This window comes from Mesoplodon mirus, assembly GCF_964341445.2.
Source record: "Mesoplodon mirus genome assembly, chromosome: 16".
NCBI lineage: Eukaryota > Metazoa > Chordata > Mammalia > Artiodactyla > Ziphiidae > Mesoplodon > Mesoplodon mirus.
In genome coordinates this window covers 6,830,782-6,847,851 of record NC_138992.1, presented here as the reverse complement: position 1 = coordinate 6,847,851, position 17,070 = coordinate 6,830,782, and the positions used below count along the sequence as shown (strand labels likewise).

Genomic DNA, 17,070 nt, shown 5'->3' with positions numbered 1-17,070 from the left:
GCATGCTAGACAGGGTCCAACTGCAATTTCAAGTTGATCTCGTACAGTTCTTGTCAAAATCAATACTTGTTGAATTAAATGAGTATAAACTAATGGTGAGAATTTCATGCACCATAACAGGATTTGAGGGAAGCTATTTTGCGGCATCGAGTGAGTTATTGATCTCTCTGAAATCACATCACTTAGACAACTATACATTTTATCATTCCTAAGCTGAGAGCTGGGGCTTCATAGACAATGAGATTGGCTCAAAATGAATTGATTGACTGATTGATTGATTCTCTCCTCAGACATACACGTTTTGAATACCTACCGGGTGTCAGACACTTTTCTGGGTTCTGGGGATACTGAAATGAACAGAATATAATTACAGTGATCTCATGATCTGTTTTGGGTGAAGACTTGAAAAAAGTATATGTAATTCAATGTGTACTCTTAGAAAGAGCTGTACAAAATGCTCTGTGTGCACAGGGGACAGTGTGAGAGGGTCTGTCTCTGAGAATCAGGGTGAGCTTTATGGAGGTGGTAATACTTGTTTGGGGCTTTTATAGGGAGGAAGAGTTTGCCATTTGGAGAATAAAGTGGTGGTGGAGGAGGAAAAGGAAACCCTCGGTGGGGGGACAGCATGTGTAGGTGGAAGTGGGAAGAGATGGGGCCTTTGGACACTGGTGAGAATTTCTCTGCAGCCAACACCTATGATGTATGTGAGGGTGAGTATAAGCAATGAGGTCAGGGTGGCCCATTGGGACCAAAGGCTGTATATGCACAGTTGAGGAGCTGTCAGTGTCAGCGTGCATCAGAATCACCTGAACTTCGTCTAAGGAGGCGGACTCCTGGGCCCCCCACAGACCCAAAGAATCACCATCACTGGGCCAGCACCTGGTATCCTGATGTAGAAATTCTCCAGAGGTGACTCAAATGCAGAGATGCGTTGGAGGTTCAGTCAGCGAGGTCAGCGACCTGTCCATCGTCACACACAAAGCGGCAGAAGCAGATTTCCCACTCAGGTCCCTTGGGTGATCATTAGAAACACTGAGGTCTTGGGACTCCACAAACTGTCACAAATCCTGATTTTCCTGGAAAGGCAGTGACTTCCTTGGTCTGCCTGGAGCTAAGGGCTGCAGCTCAGTCGAGAAATTGGCATCCTCACCAGCCTCCTCGGTTCCTTAGATAATGACAAATGCCTTTTGCTTGCTCCCCGTTATTTCACTGTAAATGAGAAAGTAATAAAGTGAAACTGCAACTGGACTAATTAAATCAGCCGTTTCTAATCCCATCGATCCAGGGAAAGAGGGCTGTGGAGGGCTGGAAGGGAGAGAGGCTTCTGATTCAGAATAAACCACATCCATTTCTGTGACAACGTGGGCCTCAAGAGTGAACAAGAGAGGGAGGGTGGGAGGGAGGGAGACGCAAGAGGGAAGAGACATGGGAACATATGTATATGTATAACGGATTCACTTTGTTATAAAGCAGAAACTAACCATTGTAAAGCAATTATACTCCAATAAAGATGTTAAAAAAAAAAGTGAGCAAGAAACCTCACGGGATCTGGGATCTGAACTCTGCTGGGGGAGGGGCAACGTACTGTGGCTGCAGGGGAGACCCCGCCCCTCCTGGGAAGCTGCTGAACCGCACTGCTCAGCGTTGAATTTAGAGGCATCTTTTCCATTCTCTTCCATGGACGCTCCTTGGTCCCCTCCACCCCACCCCCAGCTGTGGTCTTCAGCTTGAACTCCCTGGCCTCCCATTTGGAACGGTTTGCCAGTCCTTGAAGACACCAGTGTGATCCCACACACCCTTGCTTTCATCCATGCCACACCCTGCCCCTCTTCCAGAGTTCTCGAAGTGTGACCTGTGCACCTTTTGCCTTGGAAAGCCTTGGGGACTTTGCTGGAAGTGTGAAAGCCTGACCCCAGCCCATTCCTGCTGCATCTCTCTCTGGGGGCTGGTGCTCAGGAGCTGAGAGTTTAGCAAATGCGATGGAGGCTTCTGGGTAACCCTGGGGTTTTAGAGCTAATGACCGCCCTGTGCTCTCTGTGTGGGAACACCTGTTAATCCATCCTTCACAGATCGAGCGTGTTGGAATAGGAACAGGGCTCCCTGTTGCTTTAGGTTTAGAAATGGGCAAAAGCATTTCTTGCTTCCTTATCAACATACCCTAAAATATTTTACAGCCCAGCATCTGAATAACAAAGTACTTTTAATCCAAGTGATTCGCCTCACAGGCTCCTTTTAATTAAAAGCTGATTCTCTTCTTCGAGGAAGACACATTTCTGATGAATCTTTTGCTTTCTCAAGGAGGGGGCTGACGTTATCCTACAACCACAGAGCATCACCTCCATGAAGATGCTTTTTGAACATCCCTAGTGGATTGACCGACCCCCTCCGCGGAGCTCCTAATCTGTTATATTTGTGGTGCCTCAGGGCACCTCGACATTTACCTGTGGACCTCTAGGCTCTTACACTTTGGGGACAGGGAATTTACCTTCTTCACTTCTGTACAGTAGACCCCCTTATCTGCAGGGATACTTTCCAAGGCCCTCAGAGGATTCCTGAAACCAAGGATAGCACTGAACTCTATATATACTATGTTTTTTCCTATACATACATGTCAGTGATAAAGTTCAATTTATAAGTTAGGCACACTGAGAGATTAACAGCAATAACTATTAATAAAATAGAACATTTATAACAATATATATACTATAGTCAAATTTATGTGAATGTGGTCTCTCTCTCAAAATATTGTATTCTACTCACTTCCTTGCTCTTTTTGTTTTTGCATGCGGGATCTTAGTTTCCTAACCAGGGGTGGAACTCGTGCCCCCTGCAGTGGAAACGCAGAGTCTTAACCACTGGACCGCCAGGGAAGTCCCCTCACCCTTCTTTTTCTGATGATGACGTGAGATGATAAAATACCCACAGGATGAGAGGCAGTGAGGTGAATGATGTAGGCACTGTGATGCAGGCTTAGGCTGTTACTGACCTTCTGACGATACGTCAGAGAGAGGATGACCTGCTCCCGGTGACCCTGGATCATGGATGATGGCAGTGGCTGCATGTCAGGAGCAAACGGTGCCTATGGGTGGGGATCCAGGTGGGGCAGATTGGGAAGGAGGAAGATTTCATCACGCTACTCAGAATGGCATGCAATTTAAAACTGACGAATTGTTTACTTCTGAAATTCTCCATTTCATATTTTCTGACCTGGAGTAACTGAAACTGTGAAAAATCTGGGGGATGGCTGTATTCTCAGCGCCTAGTGCAGTGTTTCCCATGGAATAAGTGCTCAGTGGATGCTTGTTGAATCAAATAATCCATGGAAGATAGAATTGTGGCAAGCTCTGGCGGTGACCCATGAGGGCAAGTCCTTGGAAGGTATTTAGAAAACTAGGTTCCCTCAGCTCTGCTTTCTCCGTCAATGTCCACTTCTTGATATTCACTCACAAAGTGCGTTCTATGATCTCTTGTGGAGATTTATGCAGGAAAGTAGCATAATTGTGTCTAGGTTTTAAGCAACATCTCTTTGGCCGCATTGGAGGAAGGATGGGAAGGGGCAAGACTACAGGCAGGGAGCCCCCCAGGGTGGATACTGCAATAGTCCAAGCACCAGATGGAGAAGAGGGCATAGAAGCAAAGATATTTTAGAAGATAATAAAAAGGCTACAGTTGTCCACTCTGCACCAAGCTCTTGTATACAGTGTTTCTTTTCTTCATAACAGCCCTGAACTGTGTTCAACACTGCCTTTCCTCATAAGGAAAGGGAAGCAGCTAGATTTTTTTTTTTTTTTTTTTTTTTTTTTTTTTTTAGCAGCTAGATTTGTCTACAAACCCAGAGCTAGTGAGAGTAGAGTCAGTGTACTAATCCCAGGGCATCTGGCATTAAAGCCCGTGCACGTTCCCGTGAACCGCCCGCTTGACCTGGCTGCTGATCTGATGGCCTCATTGTGACTCTGAAAACTCCAGCACAGCAGTGACAGAAGAGTCACAGCTTTGCCAGGCATGTGGGTGCTGGACCAGCTCACAGAAGGGCAAGAGGCAGGTTGCAATTTAAGCATGTGCCACAGCTGAGGGAGAGGGGTTTCCAGGGGTTAGGTCTGCGATATTTCATACACAGGACGGCAGCTGGGGTGGAGGATCTCTGCTCCCCATCTGGTCTGCCCTGGCCGAAGGCAGGCTGTGCATATGTGGCCAATCTGAAGTTGAGTGGCCACTGCTAATCCAGATGTGCACTGTGAGCTGGGATGGAACCTGGGGGTCTTGCACCCTATGAATAGTGCAGGCTTCAACCAAAGAAAGAGAAGAGAGAGATTAGCTAGAGCTTCTGTAGTTTATCAGCACGACAGGAGCACTGTGAGAGGCACACTGGCAGTTTTCTATTCCACCTCACCCGTGATTCTTTGCCTACTGGCCAGTAGGGCTGGGACTAGAGGCAAGCTGGGCTCTTAGGGCACACGATTTAAGGATGTGCTCTCTCTCAGAGTTGTGGGCCTGGGCGACCTCACTTGTCCAGGCCCTGGTGGACTCTTTTGGGAATCCGTGCATCTGGGTCAGGAATGGACATTCTGCATGGACCCTGTGAGTTGAAATTGTTTAATTCTACAAATCTCCTTCGAGTCTTGTCATTTTCCACTGCGTTGCTTCTTTTTCCAATGTGAATGAATATTTCAGGAAACCTTGGTGTGTGAAACTTAACCATGTGATTTTGACTGTTTTTCAGAATCCCTGAAGATCCATGTCTTAACGACAATCTGTAACTTCGTGGAGGCAAAGCTTGAATGTCAAGAGCTGCGAGACCAGCTCGCCGGAGCCAGCGCTGGGCAGGTAAGAGAGCCGCTGGCCGTGCGGCATCTTGACATTGTCGTGCGATAATTAGGAAGCGATGCTGCCAGTTCCCAAGTGTGTGTTCCGGGCCAGACACTGTGTTACATGCTCCACATGCATCATCTCGTTAATTCCTCAGAACACCCTCGAGAAATAATGTCTCATTTTGCAGAGACGTGGTAGCTCAGAGGTATTAGGTAACTTTCCCTTAGCATCTCATGCAGCAAGTGCCAGAGCCAGGATTCGAACACAGCTCTCCTTCCCTCCAAAGCCTGTGCATCCCATTGCTGGAGAGACTGCAGTGTTCTTTCTTTTCTGGCTCAGGAAGGGTCATGGTTAAGGTGACTGCCATAAGGTTCTCATGGAATTCCTTTATTTAACAAATATTCACAGAGCTCCGACTGTGTGCCTGGCACTGTTCCATGATCGGTGTTATTACAGCCGTGAATAAAAAGGGACAAACAGCTCTGTCCTCATAGAGCTTTTGTTCGAATGGGCAGAGACAGGTTATAAACTATATAACAGACATAGTATATGTTGGATGATGACAAGTGCAATGGAGAAAAATAAAGCGGGGAAAGGGTAGGGAGCATAGGGCTGGGCTAGTTGGGGGTAGTGGTTCAATTTTAAGCCCGGGGGGACAGGCACCCCCTCCCGCAGAGAAGGCAGCATGTGTGCAAAGGCTCAGAGGTGAGGTGTGCACCATGCACCGGGGAGAATGTGACAGAAAAAGGAATGAATGCATAGGCCTCCGGCCCTGGCAGGGCAGTGCCTGGAGTGTTCAAGGTCAGCCAGGATGCCAGCGCGGCTGGGGGGTGAGAGAGAGGAGAGTGTCGGCAGAGGAGACCAGAGAGACACGGGGACAGATCACGAGAGGCCAGCGTGGCACTCGACTGACTGCAGCTTCCATGCTCATGGAGATGGAAACCACGCAGAGGTTTGCAGCAGAGAAAGGACTCTCCATCTGATGTTTTGAATCAATAAGGAGAATTGACTATAGGGGAGCAAAGACAGGAAGGGACAAGGAGTCCACTGGGGAGAGGATGGTGGCCTGGACCCGGGTTTGGTCTGAGGGCTAGTGGGATGCAGTCAGACTGTGGATGCATTTTGAAGGCAGATCCAATAGGATTTTCTGACCGACTGAATGCAGGATGCAATACTGAGTTTATTTCAGAAACAGAATTTACTTCAATAGCTTTTAAAGTGGCCTTCATGCTATCTTAAAAGGATCACTCAAGTCTCACAGGCATTCCTTAGATATTTTGATTATCCTTGACTACATTTAGAGGAGGAAACAATTTGCCACCACACATGTGGACGTTAGCCAAGATCACGGCTTGTAAGCCTCACAAACGTCTAAAGTGTGTGTGTGTGTGTGAGAGTGTGTGTGTGTGTGTGTGTGTGTGAGAGAGAGAGAGAGAGAGAGAGAGAGAGAGAGAGAGACTGTTACCTGGTCTGGACTTGGATCAGAGACAGAAACCAAGAAGATGTTGCTAGGATTGAGAAATTGAAGTGGTAGTTCATCCTTGAGGAGGTGAGAAGCCAGAAACCACACTGGGAACAAGCTGAGGTGGTGACGGCAGCCTTCTGTGCTGGAAAAACCCATTGTTCCAAGACGAAGGTGCCTGAGGAGGGGGTGGGGGGCCCATGTTGGCAGCACAGACCCACAGATGTCTTTGAGTTTCAAAGCAGCAGATTGAAGAAGAGTTGAATGCCGCAGAACAATAAGGATGGGGCTGGAGAGCCCACATTCTCTATTTTGCTGGCCAAGCTGGCTGGAAGGAAACATCTCTGAATGGGCACCATGGTTACCAGTCTGCTTAGGGTGGCCAGCATGCAGAGTCCAGTTTGCCCAGGAAGTGTGGTGTTCTCCTTGGGTATCTGCTATAGGATTTCCAAGCCTTTCCAGGCATTTCAATTCATTTCTGGCCGAAAGTGCTCTAGACTGAGTTGGAAACTCTGATTCCAAATCCCTGCTCTGCCACCTCCTAGCTGAGTGACCTTGAACACCTCATAGGATCTCTTTAAACCTCTGTTTTTCCATCTGTACAATGGGGTGGTAGAATATATCACTGATGCCCCATCCTGCAGGGGGATTATACTTGTGATGATGTGATTTGCTTTGACCAATGAAGGTGTGCAAAAGTGACGTTGACACTTCTAGGTTAAAGCTTTAGAGTCAGCGCATGGCTTGCTATGGTTTCTTTCCCTTGTCTCCATGATTGTGGAAGTATGGATCTAGATGAAACCTCCATCAGCCTGGGTTCCTGAGGAATTACAGTGTGCAGAACCCCTGTCCACCTGTGATGGATATGTAAGAAATAAACTTTTTTTGCTTGAAACCTTTAAAGATTTCTGGATTGTTTGTTACCATGGCATAACCTAGCCTATACTGACTGATACAAATGGAAATGCTCATCTCTCTTCATATACTATAGCACAGGATTGTTCTGAGGAGTGAATGTAAGCCTTCCCTCTCTCTGGAATTTTATATTCTCTTTTCCACTCCAGGTTAACTCTTACTTACTTTCTAGCTGTCAGCTGACATGTTGCTTCCTTAGCAAGACCCTTCCTGACCTTCTCAATGAGTTGGCTCCTTCTGCTGTTAGAGCTTCCGTACAGCACCTTGCTTCCTCTTCTGTAACCTACATCTCATCTATAATCTCTTCTTCTTCTTCTTTTTTGGTAATCAAATGAAATTTTTATTTTACTTTGCAAATACTCCATTTGCTAAACCTAGTGTCTCCACAGATGATCATACTTTTAAGTGTAACTTGAAGGTATATGTGTTATTAATATTCACAATAATCCCTTCTTGAACAGCCTGTCACACCACTGTCCCTAAACCCTACGAGGGCAAGCCCTTGCCTGTCTTGTTCAGGGGCACCACCACCTTGCACACTGCTAGGCATAGAGTAAGTGCTCAAAAACGAATGCATGTGACAAACAGTAGCTGGCACAGTAATGGTGGCCTTCTTTTTCTCTTTCACCACCAAAGATTCCTTTATAATATTTCTCTTCTTCCTTCAGGAGCTCTGTATTTAGAAGGGCTTCTGTCTACCAAACAAACTGCATTTATTACAAAGTGATTCATTTCACTGTTTATTATTATTCAAAGGCACATGCGGCAACTGATAAGAGCTTCTGATCAGCAGGAGATAATCACCATGACCACATCAATAGATATAGTTCCAGCCCCAGGCAAAGCGAACAGATGTTTGCATTTGTGTAACTTTAAAGAATCCTTAAATAACCTAGTTGCTTCAACCACTAGGACATATAATATTTGTTTAACCAGAGGTCCTGAGGAGACCCTTCTGGGGATGGTCAGGCAGGTCAGCCATGTCATCAAGGACTCGGTCTCCTGTCTTTCGCCTCTGCCATCCTTAGTCTTCTCTTCACGCTTGTTGCCTCCTGGATTTCCCAGGATGTCTGCAGCTGCTCCGGGGACCATGAGTACAATGAAGTCCAGGTTCAGGGGCAGAGCCAGCAAGCTCTCCTCTCTGTCACTTTCCCCAGGAAATCAAAAGCTTCCTCAGAAACTCCTCTTCAGACTTGGTGTTTCCTTCATCACAACTGGATTCCATGGCTACGTCTAGCTGCAAGGGGTTCTGGGAAAGTGAGCATCTGGCAAAGCATCCTGGGAGTCATCCTGGGAGTCATCCTTGGCCATCACATGGGCCTGGCATATGGTCATGCTGGGAAAAATGGGGGTCCGTTAGCAAGGGAGAGAGTGGGGAGAGTGGCTTCTGGGTGAGCAACAAACACCATCTGCTGTGTCTGCTCTAAGTAACAAGAGCTCATGACCGCATTACTTCTTTCTCATTCATGTAGTCAAACCCACTCTATGAACAGATGAAGAAAATAAATATCCAAGAAGAGGAAATGTCCAAGTTCTCATCTTGCTTTAGGGGCAGATAGGGGTTAAAAGATAAGTCCTCAAGGTCTCTTCAGTCTTCTGAAGAAATAATCTCAAGAGGACCGTAACCCAGGCAAGTTGCTCAGTGCAAGCAGAGGGGCAACCCTGCGTGTCTGTAAGGGGAGAAGCATGAACAGGGGACCTGGGTTTCCATCTCGGTTCTGCTTCTGACTAGCTCTACCTTTAGGCAAGTTATGTAATCCATTTAAGTTCTATTTTAGTCATCAATATTTAATTCGATTTTCCAGACAAGGACATTGAGACCCAGGGGAGTGAAGTGACATGTCCAAGGTCAGACAGTTCATGAGTGGCAGGGCAAGGACTACAGAAAATTGGGAGATCTCCTGATTTCCTGATGGGTGTTCCCTCTTTGATTGGTGTGTTTGGAAGAGTTTCAAGTACTACCCGAGTAAGGGCTTTGTTAGGGCTGCACATCCTCTTCATTGTTTAGGGCATGACAGTGAACTGTGTTAGCAGGAATGGTTGACCAAGTTCAGTTGTATTAGCAGGAATCGACCAGTTTTAGCTGTTAAGACATGGACTAGTAACAGTGGCTCTCAAGTTGTATCTATAAAGTGGCTCTTTGAGTGAATAAATCTGGATATCATGCATGATTGCAGAAAATGCCCGTGTTAATCTATGCATCAGTACATTACCCACTGCTGCAGTCACAGGGGACAGTAAGAACAGAACAATTTTGACTTTTTTTTGGCACATTTCAATGATGAATTTTATTTTATTTTATTTTTTTAATATAAGACCTACTATTTTAACCACATTTAACTGTACAGGTTAGTGGCACTAAGTACATTCATGTTGCTGTGCAGCTCTTACCATCATCCATCTCCTGAATTTTTCACCTTCCTAAACTGAATAAGAACAAAGAATTCCAACTCTGACCATGACTCCCACCCCTGTCTAATCACCACAATGTCCTAGAGAGAAATTTTTTTTAAAACACAGATACCAGGACTTCATCTCTGGGACAGGACTCACAAATACGTATCTTTACAAGGTTTTCTCAGGAGGTCCTGAGAATCAGCCTTGTATTTCAGTCACTCAGTGGACAGGATGGGATTTATCAAAGCAGCCTTTGGACATCTTTGAATTTGTTCATTGGCTTTGCTTTCAAACAAGATGTGTGTTAGTTCTGGGTGGATGGATGTGACTCAGTGATGGCCAGATGGAAGAAACTGCCGAACTTCTCAGAAGCACTGTTCACCATGGGAGTAATTTGAAAAATATATGCCTTCCTTTTTTAGGGGAAGTGAAGGTAAACATTGAGTACTATTCCAGTCAAACAGAGGATGCCACCAAAACAACATTTAAAACAATTAAAGCTAAACTCACGAAGTGTTACCAGTCATCACTTAGATCAGTGCTTCTCAGTAGAGGTGGGTACATTTGACAATGCCCAGAGGCGCTTTTGGTTGTCACAGTTGGCAGGGCTGGGGCTGCGGGCATCTAGTGGATAGAGATCAGGATGCTGCTGTACACCCTGCAGCACCCATGACAGATCCCCCAACAAAGAATTACCTGGTGCCCAATGTTGATAGTGCCGAGACTGAGAAAGTCTGCTTTAGAGGCTTGAATATAATTTCCTCATCACCAATCTTTTAACTTGGCATATGATTGTGTGTGTGTGTGTGTGTATATGTATGTGTATGGGGTGTATGTGTGTGTGTATGTGTATGGGGTATATGTGTGTATGTATGTGTATGGGGTGTGTGTGTGCGTGTATGTGTATGGGGCATATGTGTGTATGTGGTGTGTATGGTGTGTGTGTGTGTGTGTATGTGTATGGGGTATATGTGTGTGTGTATGTGTATGGGGTGTGTGTGTGCGTGTATGTGTATGGGGCATATGTGTGTATGTGGTGTGTATGGGGTGTGTGTGTGTATGTGTATGGGGTATATGTGTGTATGTATGTGTATGGGGTGCATGTGTGTGTGTGTATGGGGTGTGTGTGTGGTGTGTGTATGTATGTGGGGTATATGTGAGTATGTGGCATGTATGGGGTGCATGTGTGTGTGTGTGGTGTGTGTGTATGGGGTGTGTGTGTGTGTATGGGGTGTGTGTGTGTGTGTGGTGTGTGGTGTGTGTATGTATGTGTATGGGGTATATGTATGTGGCATGTATGGGGTGCATGTGTGTGTGTGTATGGGGTGTATGTGTGTGTGGTGTGTGTGTGTGTGTGTGTGTGTGTGAGCTGAGGGTCATGCTGTCCATGACTCCAGGACATTCTTGTATGAATGTTTGTGTGAAATCTGCCATCTTTAGGCCCTACTGAGGAAGGCTTTGGGGCGCTGCTTCTCCTTCACTTATATGTGGCCATTAGTCCACCAGGTGACCAGTCAGTCGCCTCCTCTTCGGGCTCCTGGCGCTGCTGCAGTTCCACGGGGCGGTGCTTGGGCTGCCCTTGCCCAGGGTAAGTCTCTAGCTCTGTCTGACTCCTCCTCTTTCTTACTCTGCTAAGAGGCCTCATTCCGGCCCCCTCCTCTTTGGCTTGTGTGAGAATCCACTTACAGTCCACTTACATCTCTGCTGATGATGTGTCTCCAGTCAATCAGTGTTTACTGGAAAGGACTTTCTTTTGTTTTTGAAGGGCTTAGAAAAAACCCACCAGTTTGAGAAATTCAGCCAAACACAGGAGGTGTTTAAGACCTATGCACTAAGCAGTGCGTATTCCAGCAGCTGCTGGCAGAGTAGAAATAGTTCTGCCCAGGGAGCCAGGAGCCCTGGGTTGGGCTCACCTTTCACCAATTTGCTGTGTGGCCTTGGGCAAGTGACTTCCCTTCTCTGGTCCTCATTTGACTCTCTGTACAATAGATGGCTGGTTGAAGAGAATTCTCAGGTTCCTTCCTGGTCTCAGATTGAAAACTCGGAAACTGGCAGAAGTTTCTCCCTGACAAGGACCCACAGATCGACCAGAAACTGCACATCCCGTGAGCCACAACCTGCTCCCATGTTTTCCTCCTAAGTGCTAAGAGGAATGTTTAAGCTTATCATTCTGCAGAATCCTACACCCACACTGACAGATGTCAATTCTGGCATTTATTAGAGTGCCAGTAAATCTGGAAAACAATAAATATCTCATTACTTTGCTGATGATGTGTCTTTAAGTGCTACTTCAAAATGCCTGTCTTTGCTGGGCATGACTGATAACAAGAACTTGTTTCAATCTTGCAGTCTTTCATTTTTTGCAAGCGCCTCGTTGGGCCCTAATCAGATTTCTGTAAATCCCTTAGAGCAACTGGTGCGGAGGCCGAAGTGGGTCTTCCAGGGATGGCTCGGTCCTGGATGGTGGCAGGTTTGGAATCTGATTTCCTGACCTATGACTATCAGTTGAAAGGATATCAACTTTAATGTCACACAGACCTGGATCAATATCCCATATCCTCTTCTGTCACAGGCTGGCTGGGTCATCTTGGACAAACTAACTGAACTTCTCTGAGCCTCAGTCTCCTCACTCGTTAAAAACGGGATCACAGTTCTTTGCAGAGTTAAGGTCAAGAGGAAACGAGTTGATCCCTGGAGAGTCCCCGTCCCAACCACGGAATGGGGTAGATGCTCAGAAAATGGTGAACTTTGAAAACGATTCTGACTCTGAAGAAAGAATTGAGAGCTTCTACTCGGAAAGCCCTAGAGGCTCATGTCAGGGGCTGTAACTCATCTCCTCTTCTGTTTTAATACTGAATTAACAACCAGGCAGGGGGAAAAATGAACACTTAAATATTTAAACCAAACATTTAATTTTTAAACATGAACATTCTTTTTATAACTTGGACGGCTCCAAGGCCTGTGGAAAGTTCCCGAGCCTCCGCTCTCGGCCCTCCTTCATGGTGTGTGTGCTGAAGAACGCTGCTAACCTTGGGTGCCTCTGAACTTGGCAGGGGATAACACATTTGTTTTATTCAGAAGAAGGCACATTTGTGTCCTAATAAAGATATCCCTGACAAGTTTCTGCAAAGAAAGAGGAGTAAATCCCTATAAAATCAAAATGAAACTAAATCTAAAAGAAGGGGAATGATTTCATGTGATTCGTGCTTCCTGCCCTCTGCCAGACACGGTTCCAAGCTTTTAATGTGATTTCTTTCAAATGGCACAAAAAGCCCGGCAAGGATTTCATTGTAATCATCTTTTTGTCCCCAGGAAACTAAGGTTCAGTGAGGCTAATTAAGTAGCCCAGCATCGTGCTCTTTGGGCAGCGGACGGTTGTGCATTGTCTCTCGCTGTCTATACCCTCTTCTTCCTGCAAGGACCTCTGATTTTTGCTTCAAGATCCACTATTTCCTCCCACTCCTTGTTGCTGCTGTTTGTGGAACTAAATCCACCTGTAGTTTGTGTGTTTTCTGGTTCTCAATAAAGTGTCTCTCAATGGTGACCACAGCGATCAGTTCAGGAATAAGCATGTGAACAAATAGAAGCCAAAATAGATGCACTGAAATGTTGCTGGGGTCCTGGAAGAAGATGCTGATGCTTTTGGCCATCTCGCCATCAGGAAGGGAGAGCCTGATGAGGAAGAGGCTGGTAGAAGGTAGAAGAAAGAGATTGTAACTAGTCTAGTTCAATCTCTGGGGTCATCCCTTCCCTTTAAGACAAGGGTTTCTTTCCTCTTGATGGCTTCTTATTTATTCATGTATTACTTTCACCTACTTAATTAATGCAACAAACAATAGCAATGGCAACTGTATAACCTTCTAGTCTGGCTCCCACTTTTGGATTACCATTCACTTGACTCTGAGGATGTAACTTCTTTCCCTCCCATGATTTTTGGTACCTACGTGTAAGCTGTCCCATTGGTGTAGTCTCAGATGCCCAAGCACAAAGCTGCTTTCTGTTGAGTGTGGTCCTTGAAGTGGGTCATACTCCCTTTGCTGTCATAAATCTGAGTTTACTGCTGAAAATCTTTGATCTCTGCCTTCTCCAGGGAGTTTTTGGCATCTCTCTCCAGCCTTTATTATACTGGACCTTGGTTTTCTGTTTGGCTTTTCTCCCCTACTGGATCCTGAGTGTCTCCAGGCAGGGCTCGTCTTGTTGGGCTTAGGCATCGTGTAGAAGGCTGAGCGGCATGCTTAGTCCCTCTGGATTTAGAGGGAAGGGTCCTGGATGTCTGTCCCAGGTCTCCTGCTTTTGTGCTGTGTGGCCTTGGGCAAATCCCTCACACCTGGTAACTCCAATTTCCTCAGCTGTAAAACGATGGTAAACATCACTGTGGTAGAATGCAAAAGTGGTCACTGTGGTTCACACTTCCCCACTCACACCCTTCAACGTGTGGCTCTGAAACCTTTTCCTTCAAAGTTGGAGTCCGTTGCTCCACCCCTTGCGTAGGGGCAGGTCTTTTCATTTGCTCTTGCTTATAGGCTACTGTGAAAGGGACAGTTTGTCTGTTTGGAACTCAGAGTTCAAGAAGCCTTGCTCGCCTCTGCTTGCCCTTTTGGACCCCTGCCTCTGCTCTGAGAATAAGCCCCCAGAACCCTTGCTGGAGCAGACATGAGTTATCCCGGGGGACGCTTCCCTAGACCAGCCAGCTCCCAGCTGATTCTGCAAACCACATGTGGAGGAGTGAGCTTCAGGGGACAGAAGAGCCCCTACGATGAGCCCCGTGCAAACTGCCAACCTGCAGAATCATGAGCTAAATAAATAGCTGTTGTTTTAAGCTATTAAGTTTTGAGTTGGCTGGTTATGCAGCAAAGGTGAACACACTCCCTTACTTCTCAGATGATTGTGAGATAATGGATGGATAACGTGTGTGAGTGCTTAGCAAACTGAAGCGTCATCGTTGCCATCTCGCCCTTCCTGTTCTCAGGTACCCTCCTCATGTCAGTGGGCTCACAGTCCTGCCTTCCTGAGTGCTGGAGAGCACCTCTGGACAGAGGGGGATGTGGCGCAGGACCTCCTCCCCATGGTGCTTGGTGCCAGCTTCCGTGTCTCATGGAATTTCAGACCTCTTGTCAACTCCAGACTCTAGCAACTGCTCGGTCCTTAACATGTGCTTCGTTGGGTTGATTTCTCCCCAAACTCTTGCCTGTTTTTAGACCCTGATAACTAATAGAATGAAACACATCCCAAAACGACACTCCAAAGGCTTTTGTTCAGACTTGCAAGTTCAGGCTGTCTGACTGGCCAGTTGTGGGACCGTGGAACAGCTCTCTGAGACTCAGTGACCTCATAATCAAAAACAGTAACATGCTTTTAACCCAGCTCTCACACGGGTGCCCTGGGAAATCACATGGTAATCATGTGTGTGAAAGCACTTTTCAACTATCGATCCTTGAAAACGTGTATGGTATTACTTGTCCATTCCACAGATACTTACTGAGTGCTACTCTCTCCAGGCAGTGTTCTAGAAGCTTGGGCTATTTCAGTGAATGAAGCAGACATCAATCCCTGCCCTCATGTGGTCATATTGTCATTATTTGGGGTTGTCCAGCCCTGCTGTGACCCACGACCTTGATGTGTTTTTTTTTTTTTTTTTACTAGAACTTACCTTTGTCTTAGGGTAGGTTTCTTTTTTCTTTTTATAAAATTTTATTTATTTTTTATTTTAAAATTTTTATTGAAGTATAGTTGATTTAATAGCGTGGGTTTCTTAGGCGATGGAGCCTGAGGAAAAACATATGTGCTAATGCTCTCCTGGTGGGTAACATCCTAAAGAAACAAGACTGGGGGTAAGAGGGAAATTGAGGCAGGGTAGGAGAAGCAAATACAAGGTGTGATACGGAGCTGCCCACGGCTTCACTACAAACACAACCATTTACTGGGTCATGGAGGATGTCTCTAAAAAGGCCCCATGGAAACACTGTGTCTTGGAAGAGCCCATCCAGGGGTGAAAGGAGCTTGCGCCTTCCTGTCTCCCATCCCTCAATGGTCAAAGATCACCCAACGGGAGTTCTTCCATACTGCCAGGTGTGTGACCTGACCCTCGTGGCAGCCACCTGGAAAGCAAGACCCGTCACAGCAGTGGCAGCACTGAGTGGGTGTGAGCCTATGGCACCCCCTGCGGACCTACAGCCTGCATCCCTGTGGGCCTAGGTGGGGGAGCCAGTGAGTATGGAAACGTGCTATCAAGTGTCTTTCCCTTAGTGTTGATGGGGAAACCCTGCACACGAGGCACAAAGCAGGTGGTATAAGGCGTGCGGTGGGGCACTGTTGGGTCAGTGACATGACATGACCAGGATGCGGAGGGCTTGGCTGGTCAAGCCAGAAGAGTGCGTTGACAGCGTGGCCTGTGTTGTGAAGCTGGTGAGGAATGTAAGCTTTCTTTTTTTTTTTTTTTAAGTTTTATTTTATATTGGTGCATAGTTGATTAACAAAGTTGTGTTAGTTTCAGGTGTACAGCAAAGTGATTCAGTTATACATATACATGTATCTATTCTTTTTCAAATTCTTTTCCAACATAAGCTTTCTTTTTTTTTTTAGAACTCTCTCATTCTTTTTTTTTAATAAATTTATTTATTTTTATTTATTTATTATTTCTGGCTGTGTAGGGTCTTCATTGCTGCACACGGACTTTCTCTAGTTGAGGCGAGCGGGGGCTACTCTTTGTTGTGGTGCGTGGGCTTCTCTTGTTGCGGAGCACGGGCTCTAGAGCACATGGGGTTCAGTAGATGCGGCCTGTGGGCTCAGTAGTTGTGGCTTGCGGGCTCTAGAGTGCAGGCTCAGTAGTTGTGGTGCACGGGCTCAGTTGCTCCGTGGCATGTGGGATCTTCCCGGACCAGGGCACAAACCCGTGTCCCCTGCATTGGCAGCCAGATTCTTTTTTTTATAAATTTAATTTATTTTATTTTTTATTTTATTTTTGGCTGTGTTGGGTCTTCGTTGCTGCGCACAGGCTTTCTCTAGTTGTGGTGAGCGGGGGCTACTCTTCATTGCGGTGCGCAGGCTTCTCATTGCAGTGGCTTCACTTATTGTGGAGCACGGGCTCTAGGCGCACAGGCTTCAGTAGTTGTGGCATGTGGGCTCAGTAGTTATGGCTTGCGGGCTCTAGAGCGCAGGCTCAGTAGTTGTGGCGCACGGGCTTAGTTGCTCCGCGGCATGTGGGATCTTCCCAGACCAGGGCTCGAACCCATGTCCCCTGTGTTGACAGGCAGATTCGTAACCACTGCGCCACCAGGGAAGGCCTGCAGGCGGATTCTTAACCACTGCACCACCAGGGAAGTCCCAACATAAGCTTTACTGAATGAAGATGAAAATCTTTTCTTTCAGTCTCCAAGAAATGTGATTGGTGCCATGTGATCTTCCCAGAGCAAACTGGGGAAGGGGCATGAAGAGGATCCAGAATGCTTTTAAGGACCCATTTGGACAGTGTCACAAAAGTTGGTGTA

The 17,070-nt window shown here is 46.4% G+C and overlaps 1 long non-coding RNA gene across 2 annotated transcripts in view; it reads left to right on the top strand.

Moving 5' to 3' along the window:
- LOC309792275 overlaps positions 1–17,070 on the top strand; it is a 284,711-nt gene that overhangs the window by 131,836 nt on the left and 135,805 nt on the right. For both annotated transcript variants that reach the window (XR_014291660.1, XR_014291661.1), the window contains exon 3: positions 4,721–4,824. This is a non-coding gene — a long non-coding RNA (uncharacterized lncRNA). The remainder of the gene's footprint in view (positions 1–4,720; positions 4,825–17,070) is intronic.